Source organism: Lissotriton vulgaris, chromosome 1_1 (assembly GCF_964263255.1).
Source record: "Lissotriton vulgaris chromosome 1_1, aLisVul1.2, whole genome shotgun sequence".
NCBI lineage: Eukaryota > Metazoa > Chordata > Amphibia > Caudata > Salamandridae > Lissotriton > Lissotriton vulgaris.
This window is the reverse complement of record NC_141685.1, coordinates 411,082,569-411,095,098: the sequence shown is the minus strand read 5'-3', so window position 1 is coordinate 411,095,098 and position 12,530 is coordinate 411,082,569.

The following is a 12,530-nucleotide window of genomic DNA, read 5'->3' as shown; positions in this document are numbered from 1 at the left end:
TGAGGCCGAAGGCAGCATTCTTTTATAAGGTCATGGAAATCCTAGGTGACTTGTATTTTATTTTGTTTGATATATGGTCACACCATCACCATTCCCAGAAACTGCTTAAGTCTTTCGTATCTTGCTCTTTCACATGAAAGAGCTTGTGTGGGTGCAAGAATGAAGAATAAAGGCAGAATCTATCGTGCAAAATTGAACAGATCAAAAGCATTTAGTACGTTATTGAAAAAAGATATTAGAATCAGTTTAATGTAAATCAGATTAGAAAAATGCTGTCTCTAGTCTGACCTATAGCATGCCAAAACATGTTGCTATAAATATCTCTTTCTGTTTCTCATTGTTCATGTTAATAAAGAACAGAACAGAAAAAAAAATCAGTTCTCGTTATCATTGTTCAAACCGACCTGTAATTAGGCTCCGTGGTCTGTCTTTAATCTTGGCTGCTGGCTCTGGCAGCAGGCAGTATGATGTCACAAGTCAACTGTAACAACGTATTACAGCTGAGAAGCTACTCACTTCAATATTACATGTGACTAGAGGGACCACAACTTGACTGTAATAAGGACATTTCATGTAGAGGTTTGTACAGGGGTTGCAGGCTCTCCTACATTATACCATTCTTGGGCAGGAACAGAGGTGCAGCACATAAACAGGGCAGATGTTTTGGGCCTGATGGTAGTGTGAATGTGACTGGTCACTGTAAGGTTTGGCCAGTTTAAATCAGGGACTAAGTAGAGGTGAGCTGGTAAACCTTTCCTAACTATTTGTCCTTCTGCTAACCATCTTAATGATTTGTAAAAGAATGGATTATTTTGTAAAGTTGATTTGTAGAGCTAGAGAATCCAATAGGGCCTGGCGAGGACTGCAAGTCCTGGACGTCCTGTCTCTCTCACAGCAAGATATGTTTCATTCTTTCCTTTGAACATATAAAATATATTTTTGTTTTGTTTGCAGGGTACACATCATGTCAAACCAGCAAGGAGTGGAGCTCGTTTTCCACATCCTCCCACCAGCAACTTGAACTGTGCTCCTGCTGTCTATGATGTCACTCGGACCTTCTTGGAGGCAAATGGTGCTTCGGGTGAGGTCAGCCATCAGGAATCACATTTGTTCTTTAATTCCATTTTATTTGGTTCTCTCCAGATTCTGTAATGAGGTCTGTAGGGACACAGTGACACGTGCAGCAGAGACAACAACATGAGTTGTTATTGTAGCTCAGAAAGATGCCCGTAGCAACCAGGATGGATTGTGCACTGTTATTCCCATGTGTCTGATGCTGTTGGTTGTGTATCACAGAGAAAGCAGCGGCCTTACAGTGAGCGCCAGTGTGAGTCCCAGCGATGACAGGGCCTTGCTGCTCACATATCCCACGCTTGTCCTAATCCGACCATAAACATCTAATATACATTTTATTTGACTTATTTGATTTGAGCTCACACGTGTGAGTTATCTGTAGGTTTACAAAAGAAGTAGCAGCTCGGAATCACTTAACACACAGATGTCTCCGACTTTCACCCATTGCAGCACGTTTTTACAACAGAAGTGTGAACGACAGACGTGTGTACATTTCACGCAAGCTCTTACGTGCGGCCCTGAATGCAAACATTTCTACTTGAGATATCTGCTGACAGTGGGGGCCTGAATTACAGCCACGCTCTCCCATCCAGGAGGACTTTGTGTTGTTATTCTTGAGAATTTATTGTTAAAAAAGGGGCTAAATGAAACCAGGTGCTCTCAGTGTTGCCAAAGAAATGAGTTTGACACACACTCTCCTGTCAGAGGACGACTGTGCCAGATCTGGGAGTGATATATTACTGTGGTCATTAAAAATGGCCCCAGCAGAGAAGCAATTTTCATAAGGATGCAGATCTGCTTTGGGAAATAATAAACAGATTGGCCAGTGGTGTCACGAAAAGTACTGCATGCGAAAGGGGAGATTCTCCAAATGTAAGATCTGAGGCAAGCCATGCATTATGAAAGCTCTGAGCTCGCTTCGCGGCCTCCATCTTGGATTAGGGCCAAAGTGAAAAAAGTATATCCCGACCATTTTGATTATTGGGTTTAGGTACGGTTTTGTCTTTCTCGGTTCTGCACATTTCTTGAGAATGAGTACAGGTGGTGCAAGGGAGTGGGTGCACCAGGACTGGGCTCCACGCAATGTCCACAATAATTAATGGAGAGGAAATCATATTTCATCCCACTCATCCAGGCAACAGTCTTTGTAAGTCGAAACAAGTGATAGAGCGCTTACAGCACTCTAAATTGTATGGGTGCATTATACTCATTGGTTCAAACGCACTTACAAATATTTTGTCGTTTGTAGTGTTTCATGATTATTAAAATGCATTTATTGAAGTCACATGAGGCTTTGTAAAGTAATATGCACATTTAAGTAGGACTTTGTATGTATTAGAAAAGTGTATTATTCCTGTAAGTATAATGTGCAGGATGAAATTATACTTGTACCATGTAACTGTGTGTAGTTTAAGTTGCCTGCATTGTAGGCCCAAACTGCAGGTTGTTTTGAGTTTTGTTTCTCCTTAGTTGCTCAAGAAATATTGAAAGGAATCCTTTTGTATTCGAAGACAGTATGTTCTCATCCTACTGCAGGTGCAGGAATTTTAACTCGTTATTCATAGATTAAGGAGATGCCCGGAATGTCTTTAAAGAAAACTGGAAAGCGAAAAGGGAGGACGCCTTTCGCGTCTGGCCCATCTTATAACCAAGGCCACTGGAGAGGAGCTGGACAAAATGAGGCTCCTGTGGAAACTTACAGAAAAATTGCAATGACAAAGTTATTTGTGTGACGTATTGTGAGTTGAACATTGTCTTTTTGTATGATGCGCAAGGACAGATTTGAGAGACTTCTGTTTATTGGAGAAAGAGCATCTTAAAACGAGCTCCATAGCCTTAAGCTATCAGACCCTTTGGACATGAGCACTTCTTAGGAAGTCAAAACGGGCTGACACCTTTGAGGTATAATATAAGGGAGACAGGCAGGACCCTCATTTAGAGCAGTGTAGGCAAAGATACCTTTAGTTTTCTTCTCAATGAAAAGAGAATGGAAAGGGGCGACCACTCGGTCCCCCCGAACGTATGGTGGAGTACCCCGATCCCCCCGGGAAGCCAATTTTGGGTGGGAGGCGAGTCTCGGCTGGTATGCCCGAAGCGGCGTAGCCGGGACGCACCTTTTCCCGCCCAAGAGAGGGTTGTCCTAGACACTGACGCCGTTAGCCATGCCCCGGAGGCGGATTGGAGGTGGGTCTACGCCCGCCCGACGAAGGATAAAAGGAGCGACAAGCCAAGGAAGCATCCTCTTGTTCCTGTGCTCTGAAGCTGCACCTCCCCGTTGCACGTGAGCTCGAGACGGAACGAAGAGCCAATTTTGAAGGATTGAATTTTGTGTTTATTCTTTCAGTGAGTCGGAGTTTCTTAGCCTAGGACCTCGAGGATCATACGTGGACGATGCCGGGCAAGAAGGTCGGAAAGAGGGTCGGGACTGATCAGATGCTTCGTATGCTGGTGAAAGACATGGCGGAGATGAAGAAGCAGATGGCGGCAATGAATGGTGCGGGGGGACCTAAGAGAGTCGTCGGACCAGCATTGCCGGGAATGGTCCCTAACGGGAGAGGTAGAAGGGCCAAGAAGGGAGCGTCGGGGGGGAGGCCCCGGTTCCCGAAGCTCCCCCGGCGCACCCGGTCACACCGATCGAGGCCCCGACCCCGGTCCCGAACAGGGGGCAACCAATCCCTGTGGTAGTCACTCCCGTGAACGGGGAGGATATGCCTCCTGAGCTGGCTGCCCAGTTGGCGGCATGGTTGGGCAAAGAGAACGAGGGGGCCACGGCTGATGATGCCAGGGCGATAATGAAGCAGTTGCGGCAATCGAAAGATGCTGCAAAGGCACCGTGTCCTCTTGTTTCCCCGCAGGCTCCCGTGGAACAACCAGTATCGGGCGTTGGTTCGGCAGGGACTACGGTCACGGCTACCGGTTCAGGTAAGCAGCCATTGCCAATGGCGGGGGAGGGATCGGTACCTTCAAGGAGGGAGAAAGTTGTTCAGCATATCCCGATGGAGGTAAAAGAAAGGATATGGGCTGATAAACATGTGAACATGTTTTCCTTACTGACCGATCACTATGAGATTGAACATGTAAAAGGTCAAAAGGAGTTTCTGCACCCTAGTGTTTGGCGCGCCAAGATGGCCGCTTTCAGAGTTGATGAATCGATAGGCAATTGGGGCAGAGCGTTTGGAATGTTCACTGCAATTATGGGGGAACGTAGGCCCGAAGTGTTGGTGGAATTAGCCGTGTATCAGACACGTATCATGGAATTTGCTGAGACATATGGTGGCAATCAATGGTTTTGTTACAATAGCATATTTCGTAAGTCCAAGGAGTACGACACATCTCTGACGTGGGATTGTTTCGACTCCATTTCCTGGCAAAAAATGGAGAAGTCAGGCATGGCGAAGTCGCCATTGTTGGGGGGAAACGGGGTCGAGTTTTCCCGCCACTCGTCTGGAGCGCCCTTTCGTGCGGGATCAAGCAATGATCAGCACACAAGGAATAATGGCAACTCAGGTAAAAAAGGGGCATGCTGGAGCTTTAACAGAGGCAAATGTACTAGGCCCCAGGGGTCATGCAAGTTTAGGCATGAATGTACAGGGTGCGGGCAGTCCTCGCATCCCGAGACCATGTGCAGAGCCAAAACGGGTGACACAGGAAGTAGAGGGGGCGCCAAACAGGTCTGAAATAGTCCGAGGGGCGCCTCTCCCTACCCCTGTTGATACCATGGCAATGATTCCTTGGCTGAACGAATACCCGGATCATAGCTCCGCTGGGGTGTTGCGAGATGGTTTTTCGCATGGTTTCCGCATCCCGGCGGGGGATTTTCAGGGTAAACCACAATGTAGGAACCAACTGTCGGTTCTGCAGAATACGGCGGTGGTACAAGCAAAGATTGGGAAAGAGGTGACCCGGGGTCGGGTTGCCGGATCATATGACATACCGCCAGTTGCTAATTTTGTTTGCTCGCCTCTGGGAGTAGTCCCCAAAAAGGACCCAGGGGAATTCAGGTTGATACATAACTTGTCAGCTCCGAGGGGCCTTTCGATGAACAATGCGATTGACCCGGGAGTTTGTTCGGTGCGGTACGCATCTTTTGATGAGGCCGTCGCCATCTTGAATCGCCTGGGGCCCGGAGCACTGATGGCCAAAGCAGACATCGAGTCAGCATTCCGGTTGCTCCCGGTACACCCAGATGATCAGCATCTCCTTGGTTTCATGTTTCAGGGACGCTATTACATGGATAAATGTATGCCAATGGGTTGCTCCATCTCTTGTGCGTATTTTGAGAAATTCAGTAGTTTTCTGCAATGGGCGTTCACAAGAATAACGGGGTTTACGCAGGTTATGCACTATCTTGACGATTGTCTGTTCCTGGGGGCAGCCGGGGACACGGAATGTGCACAGGCTTTGAATGAATTTTGTGATCTCATGAGACGCTTTGGCGTGCCATTGGCACCAGGTAAGACAGTGGGGCCGTCTACTTCGCTCGAGTTTCTTGGAATAGAGCTCGATTCCGAAGAGGGGTGCTTCCGGTTGCCCAAGGAAAAGGTGATGAAATTTAAGGCCTCGCTGGAAACATGTATTAGCGAGACGAAGGTAAATTTGCATCAGTTGCAGCAGACTGTGGGTCAGCTGAATTTTGCCCTTAGAGTGATACCAATGGCTCGCCCTTTTTCCCGCTCTATTGCTCAAGCCATGGTTGGCCTTAAAGAAGGGCACCACCGCACAAGGCTCTCGGCATAGGTTCGCCAGGACATGCGCATATGGTTGGCATTCCTGGCAGATTTCAACGGTCGTGTCGTGTGGAACAAACCAGCGGTTTCCTCCGAGGAGCTGGGGTTGTGGACAGACTCGGCAGGGAGTGTGGGCTTTGGCGCCATATTTGGTAAACACTGGTCAGCACGAACATGGCCGTCATGGTGGCACGTGAGTGGGCTCACAGGTAATATTGGTTTTCTCGAACTGTTCCCTATTCTGGTGGCCTTAAAAACATGGCCTGAGGGGTTTCGTGATCGCTCTGTGGTGTTCTGGTCTGATAATATGACCGTGGTTGAGTGTATCAACAGTCAGGCAGCACGCTGCAAATGGATTTTGAGATTGCTGAAGGAAATTGTTCTGCTGTGTATGAGACTAAACGTCCATTTTAGGGCAAGACATGTGCCAGGGGTGTTAAATCAGGCAGCTGATGCGCTTTCTCGTTCCCGTATGCAGGCCTTCTGGGGTTTTCTGCCCACAGCGGACCCGGTGGCGGCACCATTTCCCGAAGCTCTCTGGTCTCTCGGTGCCCCAGACTACAAGACCTCGTGGGAGAGAGTCCAGCACCCAGGACAAAGAAGGCATATGAAGGGGCGTTCCGTTCCTATTGGTCCTTTTTGGGTTCTGCTAGGGGGGAGCTTTGGGGCCAAGAGGAGTATGTCCTGAATTTTCTGTTATCATTACATCAGGCAGGCAAATCAGTGGCTACGGCCAATAGGCACCGGGCCGCCATTTCTTTCATGGCACGGGCTCATGGTATCCAGGACCCCACAGCGTCTTTTCTGGTACAAAAAGCGCTGCGTGGGTGGCAACGCCTTGAGGGTCGCAGAGTGGATGAGAGGCACCCGATAGGTCTGGAAAGGTTGGCCCTGTTACTGTCCGTACTCCCTGCAACATGTTCATCTCAATCAGAGACAGTGCTATTCCGGGCCGCTTTTGCATTAGCATTCCATGGGGCTATGCGGGTAAGCGAACTGGTAGCAAGGAACAAGCAGGATACAGGGGGAGGTCTGTGCCGAGAGCACGTCCAAATTAAGGGGGAGACAATGGTAGTCTCATTTGCCAGGTCCAAGACCGATCAGGGAGCGATCGGGGACAGTGTAGTAGTCCAGCAGATTCCCGGATCTCCCATGTGCCCGGTTGCATGCGTTGAGGAGTATTTGGCGCAGAGGGCGGCATCATGGGGGGGAACCTTGCTGAGGCACGCCGACGCCACCCCACTGACTAGGTTTCAGTTCCAGCGGGTGCTTGCAATGGCAATCGCAGATGCGGGCTTGAACCCGTGCGAGTTTGGGACCCATTCCTTTCGGATAGGGGCTGCTACAGAGGCTACAGCCAGGGGTCAGAGTGTTGAAAAAGTGAAACAGTTGGGGCGTTGGTCCTCGAATTGTTACAAAAGGTATGTGCGGTTGCACATGTTGTGAGGCTAATGTCATGCACTCACGCTTCTTGTTTTTGTTTGGTTTACAGTTTCGCGAGCTTACGAGGCGGGGCGGACTGTGCAGTCGACCCGACACCTGGGAGCCAGCGGTCAAAGATCACCGGCTGAGGAGAGAGTGGTGTGGGTCGTGGGCCACTCATACGTGAGGCGTGCCGCAGACGTATTCAAAGCAGGTGACTCGATTCACATGGCTGGGGAATACGGGTACAGGGTGACCTTCTACGGAAGGGGCGGGCTCTGTATTGACCAGTTTCAAACTTTTATGGAGGGTTTGTTAGGGCGGACAAGGTCACCGCCGTCTATAATCATAGTGCATCTTGGGGGCAATGATCTGGTGACCACTGGTCGACGAGTACTTCTCGAGGTGATATTATCCACAGTAAGTTGGTTGGCGAGAAGGGTTCCGGGGTGCACGATTGCATGGTCCCATATGATTCCACGGAAGGTGTGGCGGGGGGCTAATTCTGTGTCTGCTATAAATCATTTGGTGAAGAAAGTGAATAACAAACTTGGTAGACTGTTCCGTACAAGTACATTGCATTCGATTCCTCATGGATGTATCAGGGGGGACGATATGTATCTAGAAGATGGGGTCCATTTGTCCCGGGTGGGGAATTCTTTACTCATAGGAGACCTCGTAGCCTGGTTAAAGAGTTTGCAGCCATGACCTTTAAGTAGGAGTTTTTGTTGGGGGGCCGGATAGCCGGTCAACTATCCGGCCTGTGGTGGTAAGGTCATGATCGGTGAGCAGTAATTGGAAGATCCCTAGAGGTGGGGCGTCACCCATTATGGATGGGAGCGCCCGGGGGGAGGCGGCCATTGGCCCCTCAAACGGGAGGCGGTCCCCTCTAAGGATGGGGACGCCGAAAGGGAAGGCGGCCATAGGCCCCTCCCTGGGGAGGAGGGGCTGCGGGCCCCTCCTGGGAATTTCCCGGGGCCAGGACATCTGCGACGGCAGATGTGGTAAGTTGTGTGGGGTGGGAGGGGGGTCTACGCTACCTTCTAGACACCTCAGACGAGTCCTCGGACGACCACTAAGATGGCGTCGAGTTAACAGGGGGCCCCCGCTAAAGACAAGGGAAATTGGAAGTAGGCACAAAGGTACAGTCCTCTGTGCGACCGCCCCTCACAAGTGAGGGGGGAGTTCTGGTATTAGGGATCTGACACCGGTTACGACCTTGCCGTTGGCCCGTAATGTTAGGATGTACAATTTCAATTTTGAGAAATGCATTTGCAGGATGTTTAGTATCGGCTAGGAGAACCTTTGTATTAGAGATGTGTTAAGGTCATCCAATGAACATCGTAATGTGGATATGAAATTGTACATGATATGAAACTGTTATTTTAATGTTTAATTTTGTTTCATATTTTTTATAAATACGGCCGGGAGGGTAACTCCCTCCCGCCTTCCAAAAGTTCAGAACCGTTTCCGTATTCCCATTCTTGGGGATTGTGTTGTGAGGGGGTGGCGGGTATCTCAGCCATATGGAAAGGGGCGACCACTCGGTCCCCCCGAACGTATGGTGGAGTACCCCGATCCCCCCGGGAAGCCAATTTTGGGCGGGAGGCGAGTCTCGGCTGGTATGCCCGAAGCGGCGTAGCCGGGGCGCGCCTTTTCCCGCCCAAGAGAGGGTTGTCCTAGACACTGACGCCGTTAGCCACGCCCCGGAGGCGGATTGGAGGTGGGTCTACGCCCGCCCGACGAAGGATAAAAGGAGCGACAAGCCAAGGAAGCATCCTCTTGTTCCTGTGCTCTGAAGCTGCACCTCCCCGTTGCACGTGAGCTCGAGACGGAACAAAGAGCCAATTTTGAACCCACCCACCAGCCCCTGAGGACAGCGATTGTTTGAATAAAGTCTTGTGACATGGTATTGTTTTTCTTACAGGTTGTTCTGAATAAAGGTTGTGATTTGGTATAAAATAAAGTTGATAATTTTCTTTTTCAGCATCTTTATTCGGCAAAGTAGTTGCACCAGAGTGAACAGTGTTGTTCTGTAGAGTGTATACTTTGAATTGCTTAAGTATAATTGTCTTTTCTCCTCTTTAGTCTTAGATTGTCGTATTTATTTTGGTCGGGCGGTAAGGTCATGATCGGTGAGCAGTAATTGGAAGATCCCTAGAGGTGGGGCGTCACCCATTATGGATGGGAGCGCCCGGGGGGAGGCGGCCATTGGCCCCTCAAACGGGGAGGCGGTCCCCTCTAAGGATGGGGACGCCGAAAGGGAAGGCGGCCATAGGCCCCTCCCTGGGGAGGAGGGGCTGCGGGCCCCTCCTGGGAATTTCCCGGGGCCAGGACATATGCGACGGCAGATGTGGTAAGTTGTGTGGGGTGGGAGGGGGGTCTACGCTACCTTCTAGACACCTCACACGAGTCCTCGGACGACCACTAAGATGGCGTCGAGTTAACAGGGGGCCCCCGCTAAAGACAAGGGAAATTGGAAGTAGGCACAAAGGTACAGTCCTCTGTGCGACCGCCCCTCACAAGTGAGGGGGGAGTTCTGGTATTAGGGATCTGACACCGGTTACGACCTTGCCGTTGGCCCGTAATGTTAGGATGTACAATTTCAATTTTGAGAAATGCATTTGTAGGATGTTTAGTATCGGCTAGGAGAACCTTTGTATTAGAGATGTGTTAAGGTCAGCCAATGAACATCGTAATGTGGATATGAAATTGTACATGATATGAAACTGTTATTTTAATGTTTAATTTTGTTTCATATTTTTAATAAATACGGCCGGGAGGGTAACTCCCTCCCGCCTTCCAAAAGTTCAGAACCGTTTCCGTATTCCCATTCTTAGGGATTGTGTTGTGAGGGGGTGGCGGGTATCTCAGCCATATGGAAAGGGGCGACCACTCGGTCCCCCCGAACGTATGGTGGAGTACCCCGATCCCCCCGGGAAGCCAATTTTGGGCGGGAGGCGAGTCTCGGCTGGTATGCCCGAAGCGGCGTAGCCGGGGCGTGCCTTTTCCCGCCCAAGAGAGGGTTGTCCTAGACACTGACACCGTTAGCCACGCCCCGGAGGCGGATTGGAGGTGGGTCTACGCCCGCCCGACGAAGGATAAAAGGAGCGACAAGCCAAGGAAGCATCCTCTTGTTCCTGTGCTCTGAAGCTGCACCTCCCCGTTGCACGTGAGCTCGAGACGGAACAAAGAGCCAATTTTGAACCCACCCACCAGCCCCTGAGGACAGCGATTGTTTGAATAAAGTCTTGTGACATGGTATTGTTTTTCTTACAGGTTGTTCTGAATAAAGGTTGTGATTTGGTATAAAATAAAGTTGATAATTTTCTTTTTCAGCATCTTTATTCGGCAAAGTAGTTGCACCAGAGTGAACAGTGTTGTTCTGTAGAGTGTATACTTTGAATTGCTTAAGTATAATTGTCTTTTCTCCTCTTTAGTCTTAGATTGTCGTATTTATTTTGGTCGGGCGGTAAGGTCATGATCGGTGAGCAGTAATTGGAAGATCCCTAGAGGTGGGGCGTCACCCATTATGGATGGGAGCGCCCGGGGGGAGGCGGCCATTGGCCCCTCAAACGGGGAGGCGGTCCCCTCTAAGGATGGGGACGCCGAAAGGGAAGGCGGCCATAGGCCCCTCCCTGGGGAGGAGGGGCTGCGGGCCCCTCCTGGGAATTTCCCGGGGCCAGGACATATGCGACGGCAGATGTGGTAAGTTGTGTGGGGTGGGAGGGGGGTCTACGCTACCTTCTAGACACCTCACACGAGTCCTCGGACGACCACTAAGATGGCGTCGAGTTAACAGGGTGCCCCCGCTAAAGACAAGGGAAATTGGAAGTAGGCACAAAGGTACAGTCCTCTGTGCGACCGCCCCTCACAAGTGAGGGGGGAGTTCTGGTATTAGGGATCTGACACCGGTTACGACCTTGCCGTTGGCCCGTAATGTTAGGATGTACAATTTCAATTTTGAGAAATGCATTTGTAGGATGTTTAGTATCGGCTAGGAGAACCTTTGTATTAGAGATGTGTTAAGGTCAGCCAATGAACATCGTAATGTGGATATGAAATTGTACATGATATGAAACTGTTATTTTAATGTTTAATTTTGTTTCATATTTTTAATAAATACGGCCGGGAGGGTAACTCCCTCCCGCCTTCCAAAAGTTCAGAACCGTTTCCGTATTCCCATTCTTGGGGATTGTGTTGTGAGGGGGTGGCGGGTATCTCAGCCATATTGGACTCAGCTTCTATTCCTGGTTGCATTTTGATTTTGGAGTTCAACACATTATGCCTTTTGTACCGAATGAATTATATTCGTAGACCCGGCTCTGTATTGATTTTTATGTGCCTATATTCTGTGATATTAAGGTGTGTTTATATTCAATTATTTTTGGCCTTATCATAACTCCATCAAAATGAAGTCCAGAGTCGGTGGTCCTTTAAAGCATGACTAATTTGTAAGTATAATCTTGAATCGTTTTGCTCCCCTCTACCACTTTTAGCAGGCAAATAAAAGTCCATCAGTATTGAATTCAGTAGGGAAGGCAAGGATAGAATTTAGCGTAATCACAAGCAACAACTAACACTTCCAAGGAAGATTGGTTCTGGCTACCGGGGTACTATTTAACAACAGTACCAGTACAGCTGCATGGCTACTTCCAGTTTCTTTTTTTCTGGATCCTATAAGGTAAAACAGCAGTCTACTTCCAAATTCTGTTCATAGGACCCATAAGGTAAAACAGCAGTCTACTTCAAAATTCTGTTCCTAGGACCTATAAGGTAAAACAGCAGTCTACTTCCAAATTCTGTTCCTAGGACCTATAAGGGAAAGCAGCAGTCTACTTTCAAATTCTGTTCCTAGAACCTATAAGGGAAAACAGCAATCTAGTCATCATTATAAAATTCACTTTATTATAATATCCTCCTGGAACGTAGCACAACGGGCCAACTCCAAAACCAACATGATGCATTCCCATACATTTCCAAATTTGGCATTATTTGCCTTCAAGAAATTTTAAATTTAGAAACACCATCATTCCCTGGACACAAAATCTTCTCTAACCTAAGACATTAGTTATGAGCAAATTAGCTAGGGGTTTAACAGCCTTGGTCTCCACAAAACTGCATATAAAAACTTTAAAAGATACTGAGACTTCCTGTATTTTAGCTGAAACTACTACACGTCTGGCAGCTATTTATCCTGAACATCTGTTTCCACCATTGATCCAAGAAAAAGAGTACCAATGTCACTACGTAAACAGCTCTGCAATCTACCCTAAATGGCTATGGCATCATAATAAAAGGAAATTT